Source organism: Ambystoma mexicanum, unplaced genomic scaffold, assembly GCF_040938575.1.
Source record: "Ambystoma mexicanum isolate Mex_15411 unplaced genomic scaffold, UKY_AmexF1_1 Mex_scaf106, whole genome shotgun sequence".
Classification (NCBI taxonomy): Eukaryota; Metazoa; Chordata; class Amphibia; order Caudata; family Ambystomatidae; genus Ambystoma; species Ambystoma mexicanum.
In genome coordinates, this window is record NW_027182332.1 from 552263 (window position 1) to 564362 (window position 12100).

The window sequence follows — 12100 nt, forward strand, 5'->3', positions numbered from 1 at the left end:
AAGGATTGAATTTACTTTCATTATAACTGTGTTGAAGTGTTTTTACCATATTCGTTGCTAGAGTGTTTTTACTTATGTGTGTTTTTAAATAAATAACAATATTCTTTTGAAACCAAGCTCTGGTCAGTGTTTGCTTGTGCTATTGTGTTTTGGTACATATTGTGTATACTTTGCATACTGCCTAACTCTTCTTGAGAGAAGTCTGACTGCTCAGCCACAGCTACCAGGTAAATCTGGGTGGTACAGACTGCTACCAAAGGGGTTTACTGCTCTACCTGTAGTCTTAAATCTTTTGCAGTGTTCCCCAAGGGAACTGCACAGGTTTCTGCCTAACACTGGTGTAACTGCACAGGTTTCTGCCTAACACCTACGGCCACACCACACTGAATGCGCCTGATCTCGTCTGATCTCGGAAGCTAAGCAGTGTCGGGCCTAGTTAGTACCTGGATGGGAGACCGCCTGGGAATACCAGGTGCTGTAGGCTTTTTTGTGCTCCAAGTTCAGGAAGTGAGCCATTTCTCAATTGCCTTTCAAAACTGCAAGGTCTAGCCGACTATATGCTTAAAAGTACAAAACTCACTAGGCCCAGAGCCTACGGCCACACCACACTGAATGCGCCCGATCTCGTCTGATCTCGGAAGCTAAGCAGTGTCGGGCCTAGTTAGTACCTGGATGGGAGACCGCCTGGGAATACCAGGTGCTGTAGGCTTTTTTGTGCTCCAAGTTCAGGAAGTGAGCCATTTCTCAATTGCCTTTCAAAACTGCAAGGTCTAGCCGACTAGATGCTTAAAAGTACAAAACTCACTAGGCCCAGAGCCTACGGCCACACCACACTGAATGCGCCCGATCTCGTCTGATCTCGGAAGCTAAGCAGTGTCGGGCCTAGTTAGTACCTGGATGGGAGACCGCCTGGGAATACCAGGTGCTGTAGGCTTTTTTGTGCTCCAAGTTCAGGAAGTGAGCCATTTCTCAATTGCCTTTCAAAACTGCAAGGTCTAGCCGACTAGATGCTTAAAAGTACAAAACTCACTAGGACCAGAGCCTACGGCCACACCACACTGAATGCGCCCGATCTCGTCTGATCTCGGAAGCTAAGCAGTGTCGGGCCTAGTTAGTACCTGGATGGGAGACCGCCTGGGAATACCAGGTGCTGTAGGCTTTTTTGTGCTCCAAGTTCAGGAAGTGAGCCATTTCTCAATTGCCTTTCAAAACTGCAAGGTCTAGCCGACTAGATGCTTAAAAGTACAAAACTCACTAGGCCCAGAGCCTACGGCCACACCACACTGAATGCGCCTGATCTCGTCTGATCTCGGAAGCTAAGCAGTGTCGGGCCTAGTTAGTACCTGGATGGGAGACCGCCTGGGAATACCAGGTGCTGTAGGCTTTTTTGTGCTCCAAGTTCAGGAAGTGAGCCATTTCTCAATTGCCTTTCAAAACTGCAAGGTCTAGCCGACTAGATGCTTAAAAGTACAAAACTCACTAGGCCCAGAGCCTACGGCCACACCACACTGAATGCGCCCGATCTCGTCTGATCTCGGAAGCTAAGCAGTGTCGGGCCTAGTTAGTACCTGGATGGGAGACCGCCTGGGAATACCAGGTGCTGTAGGCTTTTTTGTGCTCCAAGTTCAGGAAGTGAGCCATTTCTCAATTGCCTTTCAAAACTGCAAGGTCTAGCCGACTAGATGCTTAAAAGTACAAAACTCACTAGGACCAGAGCCTACGGCCACACCACACTGAATGCGCCCGATCTCGTCTGATCTCGGAAGCTAAGCAGTGTCGGGCCTAGTTAGTACCTGGATGGGAGACCGCCTGGGAATACCAGGTGCTGTAGGCTTTTTTGTGCTCCAAGTTCAGGAAGTGAGCCATTTCTCAATTGCCTTTCAAAACTGCAAGGTCTAGCCGACTAGATGCTTAAAAGTACAAAACTCACTAGGCCCAGAGCCTACGGCCACACCACACTGAATGCGCCCGATCTCGTCTGATCTCGGAAGCTAAGCAGTGTCGGGCCTAGTTAGTACCTGGATGGGAGACCGCCTGGGAATACCAGGTGCTGTAGGCTATTTTGTGCTCCATGATTAGTAATTGCGCAACTTCTCAATTACTTTTCAAATTTGGTATGTTTCCAAAATAATTTTATCCCGTTTTATAGCGGAAATGTTGGACAACATTATGAGGGCTGGAGCTACCTATTTACATATAATTAGCATACAGGTAGTGTGTTCATGGGTAATAAATCGACTTTCACATGTAATGCAGTACAGAGAATATTGAGTCCTTCAAGAGGCATGAAAGAAAGCCGTTATTGTGTTGATTGTTCTCTCCACCTCCCTGCAACAGAAACAGGATGGATGGATTAAAGTTATCCTACCAGACATAGGAGTCCTGAATGGGCCCACCAGTCTTATATATCTCGCCTGATCGAGCCTGATCGAGCGCTGATCGAGCGATGAGCGTGGTATCATGTTGCAAGTGGCTGCATGGCTTAGCTTACTAAATGCAAATGCATAAGAGTAATATTCTTAGCATTTCTAGAGCCTACGGCCACACCACACTGAATGCGCCCGATCTCGTCTGATCTCGGAAGCTAAGCAGTGTCGGGCCTAGTTAGTACCTGGATGGGAGACCGCCTGGGAATACCAGGTGCTGTAGGCTTTTTTGTGCTCCAAGTTCAGGAAGTGAGCCATTTCTCAATTGCCTTTCAAAACTGCAAGGTCTAGCCGACTAGATGCTTAAAAGTACAAAACTCACTAGGCCCAGAGCCTACGGCCACACCACACTGAATGCGCCTGATCTCGTCTGATCTCGGAAGCTAAGCAGTGTCGGGCCTAGTTAGTACCTGGATGGGAGACCGCCTGGGAATACCAGGTGCTGTAGGCTTTTTTGTGCTCCAAGTTCAGGAAGTGAGCCATTTCTCAATTGCCTTTCAAAACTGCAAGGTCTAGCCGACTATATGCTTAAAAGTACAAAACTCACTAGGCCCAGAGCCTACGGCCACACCACACTGAATGCGCCCGATCTCGTCTGATCTCGGAAGCTAAGCAGTGTCGGGCCTAGTTAGTACCTGGATGGGAGACCGCCTGGGAATACCAGGTGCTGTAGGCTTTTTTGTGCTCCAAGTTCAGGAAGTGAGCCATTTCTCAATTGCCTTTCAAAACTGCAAGGTCTAGCCGACTAGATGCTTAAAAGTACAAAACTCACTAGGCCCAGAGCCTACGGCCACACCACACTGAATGCGCCCGATCTCGTCTGATCTCGGAAGCTAAGCAGTGTCGGGCCTAGTTAGTACCTGGATGGGAGACCGCCTGGGAATACCAGGTGCTGTAGGCTTTTTTGTGCTCCAAGTTCAGGAAGTGAGCCATTTCTCAATTGCCTTTCAAAACTGCAAGGTCTAGCCGACTATATGCTTAAAAGTACAAAACTCACTAGGCCCAGAGCCTACGGCCACACCACACTGAATGCGCCCGATCTCGTCTGATCTCGGAAGCTAAGCAGTGTCGGGCCTAGTTAGTACCTGGATGGGAGACCGCCTGGGAATACCAGGTGCTGTAGGCTTTTTTGTGCTCCAAGTTCAGGAAGTGAGCCATTTCTCAATTGCCTTTCAAAACTGCAAGGTCTAGCCGACTAGATGCTTAAAAGTACAAAACTCACTAGGCCCAGAGCCTACGGCCACACCACACTGAATGCGCCCGATCTCGTCTGATCTCGGAAGCTAAGCAGTGTCGGGCCTAGTTAGTACCTGGATGGGAGACCGCCTGGGAATACCAGGTGCTGTAGGCTTTTTTGTGCTCCAAGTTCAGGAAGTGAGCCATTTCTCAATTGCCTTTCAAAACTGCAAGGTCTAGCCGACTAGATGCTTAAAAGTACAAAACTCACTAGGACCAGAGCCTACGGCCACACCACACTGAATGCGCCCGATCTCGTCTGATCTTGGAAGCTAAGCAGTGTCGGGCCTAGTTAGTACCTGGATGGGAGACCGCCTGGGAATACCAGGTGCTGTAGGCTTTTTTGTGCTCCAAGTTCAGGAAGTGAGCCATTTCTCAATTGCCTTTCAAAACTGCAAGGTCTAGCCGACTAGATGCTTAAAAGTACAAAACTCACTAGGCCCAGAGCCTACGGCCACACCACACTGAATGCGCCCGATCTCGTCTGATCTCGGAAGCTAAGCAGTGTCGGGCCTAGTTAGTACCTGGATGGGAGACCGCCTGGGAATACCAGGTGCTGTAGGCTATTTTGTGCTCCATGATTAGTAATTGCGCAACTTCTCAATTACTTTTCAAATTTGGTATGTTTCCAAAATAATTTTATCCCGTTTTATAGCGGAAATGTTGGACAACATTATGAGGGCTGGAGCTACCTATTTACATATAATTAGCATACAGGTAGTGTGTTCATGGGTAATAAATCGACTTTCACATGTAATGCAGTACAGAGAATATTGAGTCCTTCAAGAGGCATGAAAGAAAGCCGTTATTGTGTTGATTGTTCTCTCCACCTCCCTGCAACAGAAACAGGATGGATGGATTAAAGTTATCCTACCAGACATAGGAGTCCTGAATGGGCCCACCAGTCTTATATATCTCGCCTGATCGAGCCTGATCGAGCGCTGATCGAGCGATGAGCGTGGTATCATGTTGCAAGTGGCTGCATGGCTTAGCTTACTAAATGCAAATGCATAAGAGTAATATTCTTAGCATTTCTAGAGCCTACGGCCACACCACACTGAATGCGCCCGATCTCGTCTGATCTCGGAAGCTAAGCAGTGTCGGGCCTAGTTAGTACCTGGATGGGAGACCGCCTGGGAATACCAGGTGCTGTAGGCTTTTTTGTGCTCCAAGTTCAGGAAGTGAGCCATTTCTCAATTGCCTTTCAAAACTGCAAGGTCTAGCCGACTAGATGCTTAAAAGTACAAAACTCACTAGGCCCAGAGCCTACGGCCACACCACACTGAATGCGCCTGATCTCGTCTGATCTCGGAAGCTAAGCAGTGTCGGGCCTAGTTAGTACCTGGATGGGAGACCGCCTGGGAATACCAGGTGCTGTAGGCTTTTTTGTGCTCCAAGTTCAGGAAGTGAGCCATTTCTCAATTGCCTTTCAAAACTGCAAGGTCTAGCCGACTATATGCTTAAAAGTACAAAACTCACTAGGCCCAGAGCCTACGGCCACACCACACTGAATGCGCCCGATCTCGTCTGATCTCGGAAGCTAAGCAGTGTCGGGCCTAGTTAGTACCTGGATGGGAGACCGCCTGGGAATACCAGGTGCTGTAGGCTTTTTTGTGCTCCAAGTTCAGGAAGTGAGCCATTTCTCAATTGCCTTTCAAAACTGCAAGGTCTAGCCGACTAGATGCTTAAAAGTACAAAACTCACTAGGCCCAGAGCCTACGGCCACACCACACTGAATGCGCCCGATCTCGTCTGATCTCGGAAGCTAAGCAGTGTCGGGCCTAGTTAGTACCTGGATGGGAGACCGCCTGGGAATACCAGGTGCTGTAGGCTTTTTTGTGCTCCAAGTTCAGGAAGTGAGCCATTTCTCAATTGCCTTTCAAAACTGCAAGGTCTAGCCGACTAGATGCTTAAAAGTACAAAACTCACTAGGACCAGAGCCTACGGCCACACCACACTGAATGCGCCCGATCTCGTCTGATCTCGGAAGCTAAGCAGTGTCGGGCCTAGTTAGTACCTGGATGGGAGACCGCCTGGGAATACCAGGTGCTGTAGGCTTTTTTGTGCTCCAAGTTCAGGAAGTGAGCCATTTCTCAATTGCCTTTCAAAACTGCAAGGTCTAGCCGACTAGATGCTTAAAAGTACAAAACTCACTAGGCCCAGAGCCTACGGCCACACCACACTGAATGCGCCCGATCTCGTCTGATCTCGGAAGCTAAGCAGTGTCGGGCCTAGTTAGTACCTGGATGGGAGACCGCCTGGGAATACCAGGTGCTGTAGGCTATTTTGTGCTCCATGATTAGTAATTGCACAACTTCTCAATTACTTTTCAAATTTGGTATGTTTCCAAAATAATTGTATCCCGTTTTATAGCGGAAATGTTGGACAACATTATGAGGGCTGGAGCTACCTATTTACATATAATTAGCATACAGGTAGTGTGTTCATGGGTAATAAATCGACTTTCACATGTAATGCAGTACAGAGAATATTGAGTCCTTCAAGAGGCATGAAAGAAAGCCGTTATTGTGTTGATTGTTCTCTCCACCTCCCTGCAACAGAAACAGGATGGATGGATTAAAGTTATCCTACCAGACATAGGAGTCCTGAATGGGCCCACCAGTCTTATATATCTCGCCTGATCGAGCCTGATCGAGCGATGAGCGTGGTATCATGTTGCAAGTGGCTGCATGGCTTAGCTTACTAAATGCAAATGCATAAGAGTAATATTCTTAGCATTTCTAGAGCCTACGGCCACACCACACTGAATGCGCCCGATCTCGTCTGATCTCGGAAGCTAAGCAGTGTCGGGCCTAGTTAGTACCTGGATGGGAGACCGCCTGGGAATACCAGGTGCTGTAGGCTTTTTTTTTGCTCCAAGTTCAGGAAGTGAGCCATTTCTCAATTGCCTTTCAAAACTGCAAGGTCTAGCCGACTAGATGCTTAAAAGTACAAAACTCACTAGGCCCAGAGCCTACGGCCACACCACACTGAATGCGCCTGATCTCGTCTGATCTCGGAAGCTAAGCAGTGTCGGGCCTAGTTAGTACCTGGATGGGAGACCGCATGGGAATACCAGGTGCTGTAGGCTTTTTTGTGCTCCAAGTTCAGGAAGTGAGCCATTTCTCAATTGCCTTTCAAAACTGCAAGGTCTAGCCGACTAGATGCTTAAAAGTACAAAACTCACTAGGCCCAGAGCCTACGGCCACACCACACTGAATGCGCCCGATCTCGTCTGATCTCGGAAGCTAAGCAGTGTCGGGCCTAGTTAGTACCTGGATGGGAGACCGCCTGGGAATACCAGGTGCTGTAGGCTTTTTTGTGCTCCAAGTTCAGGAAGTGAGCCATTTCTCAATTGCCTTTCAAAACTGCAAGGTCTAGCCGACTAGATGCTTAAAAGTACAAAACTCACTAGGCCCAGAGCCTACGGCCACACCACACTGAATGCGCCCGATCTCGTCTGATCTCGGAAGCTAAGCAGTGTCGGGCCTAGTTAGTACCTGGATGGGAGACCGCCTGGGAATACCAGGTGCTGTAGGCTATTTCGTGCTCCATGATTAGTAATTGCGCAACTTCTCAATTACTTTTCAAATTTGGTATGTTTCCAAAATAATTGTATCCCGTTTTATAGCGGAAATGTTGGACAGCATTATGAGGGCTGGAGCTACCTATTTACATATAATTAGCATACAGGTAGTGTGTTCATGGGTAATAAATCGACTTTCACATGTAATGCAGTACAGAGAATATTGAGTCCTTCAAGAGGCATGAAAGAAAGCCGTTATTGTGTTGATTGTTCTCTCCACCTCCCTGCAACAGAAACAGGATGGATGGATTAAAGTTATCCTACCAGACATAGGAGTCCTGAATGGGCCCACCAGTCTTATATATCTCGCCTGATCGAGCCTGATCGAGCGCTGATCGAGCGATGAGCGTGGTATCATGTTGCAAGTGGCTGCATGGCTTAGCTTACTAAATGCAAATGCATAAGAGTAATATTCTTAGCATTTCTAGAGCCTACGGCCACACCACACTGAATGCGCCCGATCTCGTCTGATCTCGGAAGCTAAGCAGTGTCGGGCCTAGTTAGTACCTGGATGGGAGACCGCCTGGGAATACCAGGTGCTGTAGGCTTTTTTGTGCTCCAAGTTCAGGAAGTGAGCCATTTCTCAATTGCCTTTCAAAACTGCAAGGTCTAGCCGACTAGATGCTTAAAAGTACAAAACTCACTAGGCCCAGAGCCTACGGCCACACCACACTGAATGCGCCTGATCTCGTCTGATCTCGGAAGCTAAGCAGTGTCGGGCCTAGTTAGTACCTGGATGGGAGACCGCCTGGGAATACCAGGTGCTGTAGGCTTTTTTGTGCTCCAAGTTCAGGAAGTGAGCCATTTCTCAATTGCCTTTCAAAACTGCAAGGTCTAGCCGACTATATGCTTAAAAGTACAAAACTCACTAGGCCCAGAGCCTACGGCCACACCACACTGAATGCGCCCGATCTCGTCTGATCTCGGAAGCTAAGCAGTGTCGGGCCTAGTTAGTACCTGGATGGGAGACCGCCTGGGAATACCAGGTGCTGTAGGCTTTTTTGTGCTCCAAGTTCAGGAAGTGAGCCATTTCTCAATTGCCTTTCAAAACTGCAAGGTCTAGCCGACTAGATGCTTAAAAGTACAAAACTCACTAGGCCCAGAGCCTACGGCCACACCACACTGAATGCGCCCGATCTCGTCTGATCTCGGAAGCTAAGCAGTGTCGGGCCTAGTTAGTACCTGGATGGGAGACCGCCTGGGAATACCAGGTGCTGTAGGCTTTTTTGTGCTCCAAGTTCAGGAAGTGAGCCATTTCTCAATTGCCTTTCAAAACTGCAAGGTCTAGCCGACTAGATGCTTAAAAGTACAAAACTCACTAGGACCAGAGCCTACGGCCACACCACACTGAATGCGCCCGATCTCGTCTGATCTCGGAAGCTAAGCAGTGTCGGGCCTAGTTAGTACCTGGATGGGAGACCGCCTGGGAATACCAGGTGCTGTAGGCTTTTTTGTGCTCCAAGTTCAGGAAGTGAGCCATTTCTCAATTGCCTTTCAAAACTGCAAGGTCTAGCCGACTAGATGCTTAAAAGTACAAAACTCACTAGGCCCAGAGCCTACGGCCACACCACACTGAATGCGCCCGATCTCGTCTGATCTCGGAAGCTAAGCAGTGTCGGGCCTAGTTAGTACCTGGATGGGAGACCGCCTGGGAATACCAGGTGCTGTAGGCTATTTTGTGCTCCATGATTAGTAATTGCACAACTTCTCAATTACTTTTCAAATTTGGTATGTTTCCAAAATAATTGTATCCCGTTTTATAGCGGAAATGTTGGACAACATTATGAGGGCTGGAGCTACCTATTTACATATAATTAGCATACAGGTAGTGTGTTCATGGGTAATAAATCGACTTTCACATGTAATGCAGTACAGAGAATATTGAGTCCTTCAAGAGGCATGAAAGAAAGCCGTTATTGTGTTGATTGTTCTCTCCACCTCCCTGCAACAGAAACAGGATGGATGGATTAAAGTTATCCTACCAGACATAGGAGTCCTGAATGGGCCCACCAGTCTTATATATCTCGCCTGATCGAGCCTGATCGAGCGATGAGCGTGGTATCATGTTGCAAGTGGCTGCATGGCTTAGCTTACTAAATGCAAATGCATAAGAGTAATATTCTTAGCATTTCTAGAGCCTACGGCCACACCACACTGAATGCGCCCGATCTCGTCTGATCTCGGAAGCTAAGCAGTGTCGGGCCTAGTTAGTACCTGGATGGGAGACCGCCTGGGAATACCAGGTGCTGTAGGCTTTTTTTTTGCTCCAAGTTCAGGAAGTGAGCCATTTCTCAATTGCCTTTCAAAACTGCAAGGTCTAGCCGACTAGATGCTTAAAAGTACAAAACTCACTAGGCCCAGAGCCTACGGCCACACCACACTGAATGCGCCTGATCTCGTCTGATCTCGGAAGCTAAGCAGTGTCGGGCCTAGTTAGTACCTGGATGGGAGACCGCATGGGAATACCAGGTGCTGTAGGCTTTTTTGTGCTCCAAGTTCAGGAAGTGAGCCATTTCTCAATTGCCTTTCAAAACTGCAAGGTCTAGCCGACTAGATGCTTAAAAGTACAAAACTCACTAGGCCCAGAGCCTACGGCCACACCACACTGAATGCGCCCGATCTCGTCTGATCTCGGAAGCTAAGCAGTGTCGGGCCTAGTTAGTACCTGGATGGGAGACCGCCTGGGAATACCAGGTGCTGTAGGCTTTTTTGTGCTCCAAGTTCAGGAAGTGAGCCATTTCTCAATTGCCTTTCAAAACTGCAAGGTCTAGCCGACTAGATGCTTAAAAGTACAAAACTCACTAGGCCCAGAGCCTACGGCCACACCACACTGAATGCGCCCGATCTCGTCTGATCTCGGAAGCTAAGCAGTGTCGGGCCTAGTTAGTACCTGGATGGGAGACCGCCTGGGAATACCAGGTGCTGTAGGCTATTTCGTGCTCCATGATTAGTAATTGCGCAACTTCTCAATTACTTTTCAAATTTGGTATGTTTCCAAAATAATTGTATCCCGTTTTATAGCGGAAATGTTGGACAGCATTATGAGGGCTGGAGCTACCTATTTACATATAATTAGCATACAGGTAGTGTGTTCATGGGTAATAAATCGACTTTCACATGTAATGCAGTACAGAGAATATTGAGTCCTTCAAGAGGCATGAAAGAAAGCCGTTATTGTGTTGATTGTTCTCTCCACCTCCCTGCAACAGAAACAGGATGGATGGATTAAAGTTATCCTACCAGACATAGGAGTCCTGAATGGGCCCACCAGTCTTATATATCTCGCCTGATCGAGCCTGATCGAGCGCTGATCGAGCGATGAGCGTGGTATCATGTTGCAAGTGGCTGCATGGCTTAGCTTACTAAATGCAAATGCATAAGAGTAATATTCTTAGCATTTCTAGAGCCTACGGCCACACCACACTGAATGCGCCCGATCTCGTCTGATCTCGGAAGCTAAGCAGTGTCGGGCCTAGTTAGTACCTGGATGGGAGACCGCCTGGGAATACCAGGTGCTGTAGGCTTTTTTGTGCTCCAAGTTCAGGAAGTGAGCCATTTCTCAATTGCCTTTCAAAACTGCAAGGTCTAGCCGACTAGATGCTTAAAAGTACAAAACTCACTAGGCCCAGAGCCTACGGCCACACCACACTGAATGCGCCCGATCTTGTCTGATCTCGGAAGCTAAGCAGTGTCGGGCCTAGTTAGTACCTGGATGGGAGACCGCCTGGGAATACCAGGTGCTGTAGGCTTTTTTGTGCTCCAAGTTCAGGAAGTGAGCCATTTCTCAATTGCCTTTCAAAACTGCAAGGTCTAGCCGACTAGATGCTTAAAAGTACAAAACTCACTAGGACCAGAGCCTACGGCCACACCACACTGAATGCGCCCGATCTCGTCTGATCTCGGAAGCTAAGCAGTGTCGGGCCTAGTTAGTACCTGGATGGGAGACCGCCTGGGAATACCAGGTGCTGTAGGCTTTTTTGTGCTCCAAGTTCAGGAAGTGAGCCATTTCTCAATTGCCTTTCAAAACTGCAAGGTCTAGCCGACTAGATGCTTAAAAGTACAAAACTCACTAGGCCCAGAGCCTACGGCCACACCACACTGAATGCGCCCGATCTCGTCTGATCTCGGAAGCTAAGCAGTGTCGGGCCTAGTTAGTACCTGGATGGGAGACCGCCTGGGAATACCAGGTGCTGTAGGCTATTTTGTGCTCCATGATTAGTAATTGCACAACTTCTCAATTACTTTTCAAATTTGGTATGTTTCCAAAATAATTTTATCCCGTTTTATAGCGGAAATGTTGGACAACATTATGAGGGCTGGAGCTACCTATTTACATATAATTAGCATACAGGTAGTGTGTTCATGGGTAATAAATCGACTTTCACATGTAATGCAGTACAGAGAATATTGAGTCCTTCAAGAGGCATGAAAGAAAGCCGTTATTGTGTTGATTGTTCTCTCCACCTCCCTGCAACAGAAACAGGATGGATGGATTAAAGTTATCCTACCAGACATAGGAGTCCTGAATGGGCCCACCAGTCTTATATATCTCGCCTGATCGAGCCTGATCGAGCGCTGATCGAGCGATGAGCGTGGTATCATGTTGCAAGTGGCTGCATGGCTTAGCTTACTAAATGCAAATGCATAAGAGTAATATTCTTAGCATTTCTAGAGCCTACGGCCACACCACACTGAATGCGCCCGATCTCGTCTGATCTCGGAAGCTAAGCAGTGTCGGGCCTAGTTAGTACCTGGATGGGAGACCGCCTGGGAATACCAGGTGCTGTAGGCTTTTTTGTGCTCCAAGTTCAGGAAGTGAGCCATTTCTCAATTGCCTTTCAAAACTGCAAGG

At 48.0% G+C, this 12100-nt stretch overlaps 41 non-coding genes across 41 annotated transcripts; all 41 read left to right on the top strand.

Moving 5' to 3' along the window:
- Nucleotides 1-365: 365 nt before the first annotated feature.
- Nucleotides 366-484, top strand: LOC138553100 (5S ribosomal RNA). Its single transcript, XR_011296777.1, has one exon. It is a non-coding gene; the product is annotated as a 5S ribosomal RNA (ribosomal RNA).
- Nucleotides 485-590: 106 nt separating this feature from the next.
- On the top strand, nucleotides 591-709 carry LOC138551978 (5S ribosomal RNA). Its single transcript, XR_011295677.1, has one exon. It is a non-coding gene; the product is annotated as a 5S ribosomal RNA (ribosomal RNA).
- A 106-nt stretch (nucleotides 710-815) lies between these two features.
- Nucleotides 816-934, top strand: LOC138551979 (5S ribosomal RNA). Its single transcript, XR_011295678.1, has one exon. It is a non-coding gene; the product is annotated as a 5S ribosomal RNA (ribosomal RNA).
- Nucleotides 935-1040: 106 nt separating this feature from the next.
- LOC138551980 (5S ribosomal RNA) lies at nucleotides 1041-1159 on the top strand. Its single transcript, XR_011295679.1, has one exon. It is a non-coding gene; the product is annotated as a 5S ribosomal RNA (ribosomal RNA).
- Nucleotides 1160-1265: 106 nt separating this feature from the next.
- Nucleotides 1266-1384, top strand: LOC138552706 (5S ribosomal RNA). Its single transcript, XR_011296384.1, has one exon. It is a non-coding gene; the product is annotated as a 5S ribosomal RNA (ribosomal RNA).
- A 106-nt stretch (nucleotides 1385-1490) lies between these two features.
- On the top strand, nucleotides 1491-1609 carry LOC138551981 (5S ribosomal RNA). Its single transcript, XR_011295680.1, has one exon. It is a non-coding gene; the product is annotated as a 5S ribosomal RNA (ribosomal RNA).
- A 106-nt stretch (nucleotides 1610-1715) lies between these two features.
- On the top strand, nucleotides 1716-1834 carry LOC138551982 (5S ribosomal RNA). Its single transcript, XR_011295681.1, has one exon. It is a non-coding gene; the product is annotated as a 5S ribosomal RNA (ribosomal RNA).
- A 106-nt stretch (nucleotides 1835-1940) lies between these two features.
- LOC138551983 (5S ribosomal RNA) lies at nucleotides 1941-2059 on the top strand. Its single transcript, XR_011295682.1, has one exon. It is a non-coding gene; the product is annotated as a 5S ribosomal RNA (ribosomal RNA).
- Nucleotides 2060-2533: 474 nt separating this feature from the next.
- Nucleotides 2534-2652, top strand: LOC138551984 (5S ribosomal RNA). The gene has a single exon (XR_011295683.1). It is a non-coding gene; the product is annotated as a 5S ribosomal RNA (ribosomal RNA).
- Nucleotides 2653-2758: 106 nt separating this feature from the next.
- LOC138552707 (5S ribosomal RNA) lies at nucleotides 2759-2877 on the top strand. Its single transcript, XR_011296385.1, has one exon. It is a non-coding gene; the product is annotated as a 5S ribosomal RNA (ribosomal RNA).
- A 106-nt stretch (nucleotides 2878-2983) lies between these two features.
- On the top strand, nucleotides 2984-3102 carry LOC138551986 (5S ribosomal RNA). Its single transcript, XR_011295685.1, has one exon. It is a non-coding gene; the product is annotated as a 5S ribosomal RNA (ribosomal RNA).
- A 106-nt stretch (nucleotides 3103-3208) lies between these two features.
- On the top strand, nucleotides 3209-3327 carry LOC138551987 (5S ribosomal RNA). Its single transcript, XR_011295686.1, has one exon. It is a non-coding gene; the product is annotated as a 5S ribosomal RNA (ribosomal RNA).
- A 106-nt stretch (nucleotides 3328-3433) lies between these two features.
- Nucleotides 3434-3552, top strand: LOC138551988 (5S ribosomal RNA). Its single transcript, XR_011295687.1, has one exon. It is a non-coding gene; the product is annotated as a 5S ribosomal RNA (ribosomal RNA).
- A 106-nt stretch (nucleotides 3553-3658) lies between these two features.
- Nucleotides 3659-3777, top strand: LOC138551989 (5S ribosomal RNA). The gene has a single exon (XR_011295688.1). It is a non-coding gene; the product is annotated as a 5S ribosomal RNA (ribosomal RNA).
- A 106-nt stretch (nucleotides 3778-3883) lies between these two features.
- On the top strand, nucleotides 3884-4002 carry LOC138552982 (5S ribosomal RNA). Its single transcript, XR_011296660.1, has one exon. It is a non-coding gene; the product is annotated as a 5S ribosomal RNA (ribosomal RNA).
- A 106-nt stretch (nucleotides 4003-4108) lies between these two features.
- On the top strand, nucleotides 4109-4227 carry LOC138551990 (5S ribosomal RNA). Its single transcript, XR_011295689.1, has one exon. It is a non-coding gene; the product is annotated as a 5S ribosomal RNA (ribosomal RNA).
- Nucleotides 4228-4701: 474 nt separating this feature from the next.
- Nucleotides 4702-4820, top strand: LOC138551991 (5S ribosomal RNA). Its single transcript, XR_011295690.1, has one exon. It is a non-coding gene; the product is annotated as a 5S ribosomal RNA (ribosomal RNA).
- A 106-nt stretch (nucleotides 4821-4926) lies between these two features.
- On the top strand, nucleotides 4927-5045 carry LOC138552708 (5S ribosomal RNA). Its single transcript, XR_011296386.1, has one exon. It is a non-coding gene; the product is annotated as a 5S ribosomal RNA (ribosomal RNA).
- Nucleotides 5046-5151: 106 nt separating this feature from the next.
- Nucleotides 5152-5270, top strand: LOC138551993 (5S ribosomal RNA). The gene has a single exon (XR_011295691.1). It is a non-coding gene; the product is annotated as a 5S ribosomal RNA (ribosomal RNA).
- A 106-nt stretch (nucleotides 5271-5376) lies between these two features.
- On the top strand, nucleotides 5377-5495 carry LOC138551994 (5S ribosomal RNA). The gene has a single exon (XR_011295692.1). It is a non-coding gene; the product is annotated as a 5S ribosomal RNA (ribosomal RNA).
- A 106-nt stretch (nucleotides 5496-5601) lies between these two features.
- LOC138551995 (5S ribosomal RNA) lies at nucleotides 5602-5720 on the top strand. The gene has a single exon (XR_011295693.1). It is a non-coding gene; the product is annotated as a 5S ribosomal RNA (ribosomal RNA).
- A 106-nt stretch (nucleotides 5721-5826) lies between these two features.
- Nucleotides 5827-5945, top strand: LOC138551996 (5S ribosomal RNA). Its single transcript, XR_011295694.1, has one exon. It is a non-coding gene; the product is annotated as a 5S ribosomal RNA (ribosomal RNA).
- A 463-nt stretch (nucleotides 5946-6408) lies between these two features.
- Nucleotides 6409-6527, top strand: LOC138551998 (5S ribosomal RNA). The gene has a single exon (XR_011295696.1). It is a non-coding gene; the product is annotated as a 5S ribosomal RNA (ribosomal RNA).
- A 107-nt stretch (nucleotides 6528-6634) lies between these two features.
- Nucleotides 6635-6753, top strand: LOC138552928 (5S ribosomal RNA). The gene has a single exon (XR_011296606.1). It is a non-coding gene; the product is annotated as a 5S ribosomal RNA (ribosomal RNA).
- A 106-nt stretch (nucleotides 6754-6859) lies between these two features.
- On the top strand, nucleotides 6860-6978 carry LOC138551999 (5S ribosomal RNA). The gene has a single exon (XR_011295697.1). It is a non-coding gene; the product is annotated as a 5S ribosomal RNA (ribosomal RNA).
- Nucleotides 6979-7084: 106 nt separating this feature from the next.
- Nucleotides 7085-7203, top strand: LOC138552000 (5S ribosomal RNA). The gene has a single exon (XR_011295698.1). It is a non-coding gene; the product is annotated as a 5S ribosomal RNA (ribosomal RNA).
- Nucleotides 7204-7677: 474 nt separating this feature from the next.
- On the top strand, nucleotides 7678-7796 carry LOC138552001 (5S ribosomal RNA). Its single transcript, XR_011295699.1, has one exon. It is a non-coding gene; the product is annotated as a 5S ribosomal RNA (ribosomal RNA).
- A 106-nt stretch (nucleotides 7797-7902) lies between these two features.
- Nucleotides 7903-8021, top strand: LOC138552709 (5S ribosomal RNA). The gene has a single exon (XR_011296387.1). It is a non-coding gene; the product is annotated as a 5S ribosomal RNA (ribosomal RNA).
- A 106-nt stretch (nucleotides 8022-8127) lies between these two features.
- On the top strand, nucleotides 8128-8246 carry LOC138552002 (5S ribosomal RNA). The gene has a single exon (XR_011295700.1). It is a non-coding gene; the product is annotated as a 5S ribosomal RNA (ribosomal RNA).
- Nucleotides 8247-8352: 106 nt separating this feature from the next.
- Nucleotides 8353-8471, top strand: LOC138552003 (5S ribosomal RNA). The gene has a single exon (XR_011295701.1). It is a non-coding gene; the product is annotated as a 5S ribosomal RNA (ribosomal RNA).
- Nucleotides 8472-8577: 106 nt separating this feature from the next.
- LOC138552004 (5S ribosomal RNA) lies at nucleotides 8578-8696 on the top strand. Its single transcript, XR_011295702.1, has one exon. It is a non-coding gene; the product is annotated as a 5S ribosomal RNA (ribosomal RNA).
- Nucleotides 8697-8802: 106 nt separating this feature from the next.
- On the top strand, nucleotides 8803-8921 carry LOC138552005 (5S ribosomal RNA). Its single transcript, XR_011295703.1, has one exon. It is a non-coding gene; the product is annotated as a 5S ribosomal RNA (ribosomal RNA).
- A 463-nt stretch (nucleotides 8922-9384) lies between these two features.
- On the top strand, nucleotides 9385-9503 carry LOC138552006 (5S ribosomal RNA). Its single transcript, XR_011295704.1, has one exon. It is a non-coding gene; the product is annotated as a 5S ribosomal RNA (ribosomal RNA).
- Nucleotides 9504-9610: 107 nt separating this feature from the next.
- On the top strand, nucleotides 9611-9729 carry LOC138552929 (5S ribosomal RNA). The gene has a single exon (XR_011296607.1). It is a non-coding gene; the product is annotated as a 5S ribosomal RNA (ribosomal RNA).
- Nucleotides 9730-9835: 106 nt separating this feature from the next.
- On the top strand, nucleotides 9836-9954 carry LOC138552007 (5S ribosomal RNA). The gene has a single exon (XR_011295705.1). It is a non-coding gene; the product is annotated as a 5S ribosomal RNA (ribosomal RNA).
- A 106-nt stretch (nucleotides 9955-10060) lies between these two features.
- On the top strand, nucleotides 10061-10179 carry LOC138552010 (5S ribosomal RNA). Its single transcript, XR_011295707.1, has one exon. It is a non-coding gene; the product is annotated as a 5S ribosomal RNA (ribosomal RNA).
- A 474-nt stretch (nucleotides 10180-10653) lies between these two features.
- LOC138552011 (5S ribosomal RNA) lies at nucleotides 10654-10772 on the top strand. Its single transcript, XR_011295708.1, has one exon. It is a non-coding gene; the product is annotated as a 5S ribosomal RNA (ribosomal RNA).
- A 106-nt stretch (nucleotides 10773-10878) lies between these two features.
- On the top strand, nucleotides 10879-10997 carry LOC138552990 (5S ribosomal RNA). The gene has a single exon (XR_011296668.1). It is a non-coding gene; the product is annotated as a 5S ribosomal RNA (ribosomal RNA).
- A 106-nt stretch (nucleotides 10998-11103) lies between these two features.
- On the top strand, nucleotides 11104-11222 carry LOC138552012 (5S ribosomal RNA). The gene has a single exon (XR_011295709.1). It is a non-coding gene; the product is annotated as a 5S ribosomal RNA (ribosomal RNA).
- Nucleotides 11223-11328: 106 nt separating this feature from the next.
- Nucleotides 11329-11447, top strand: LOC138552013 (5S ribosomal RNA). Its single transcript, XR_011295710.1, has one exon. It is a non-coding gene; the product is annotated as a 5S ribosomal RNA (ribosomal RNA).
- Nucleotides 11448-11921: 474 nt separating this feature from the next.
- Nucleotides 11922-12040, top strand: LOC138552014 (5S ribosomal RNA). The gene has a single exon (XR_011295711.1). It is a non-coding gene; the product is annotated as a 5S ribosomal RNA (ribosomal RNA).
- Nucleotides 12041-12100: the final 60 nt, after the last annotated feature.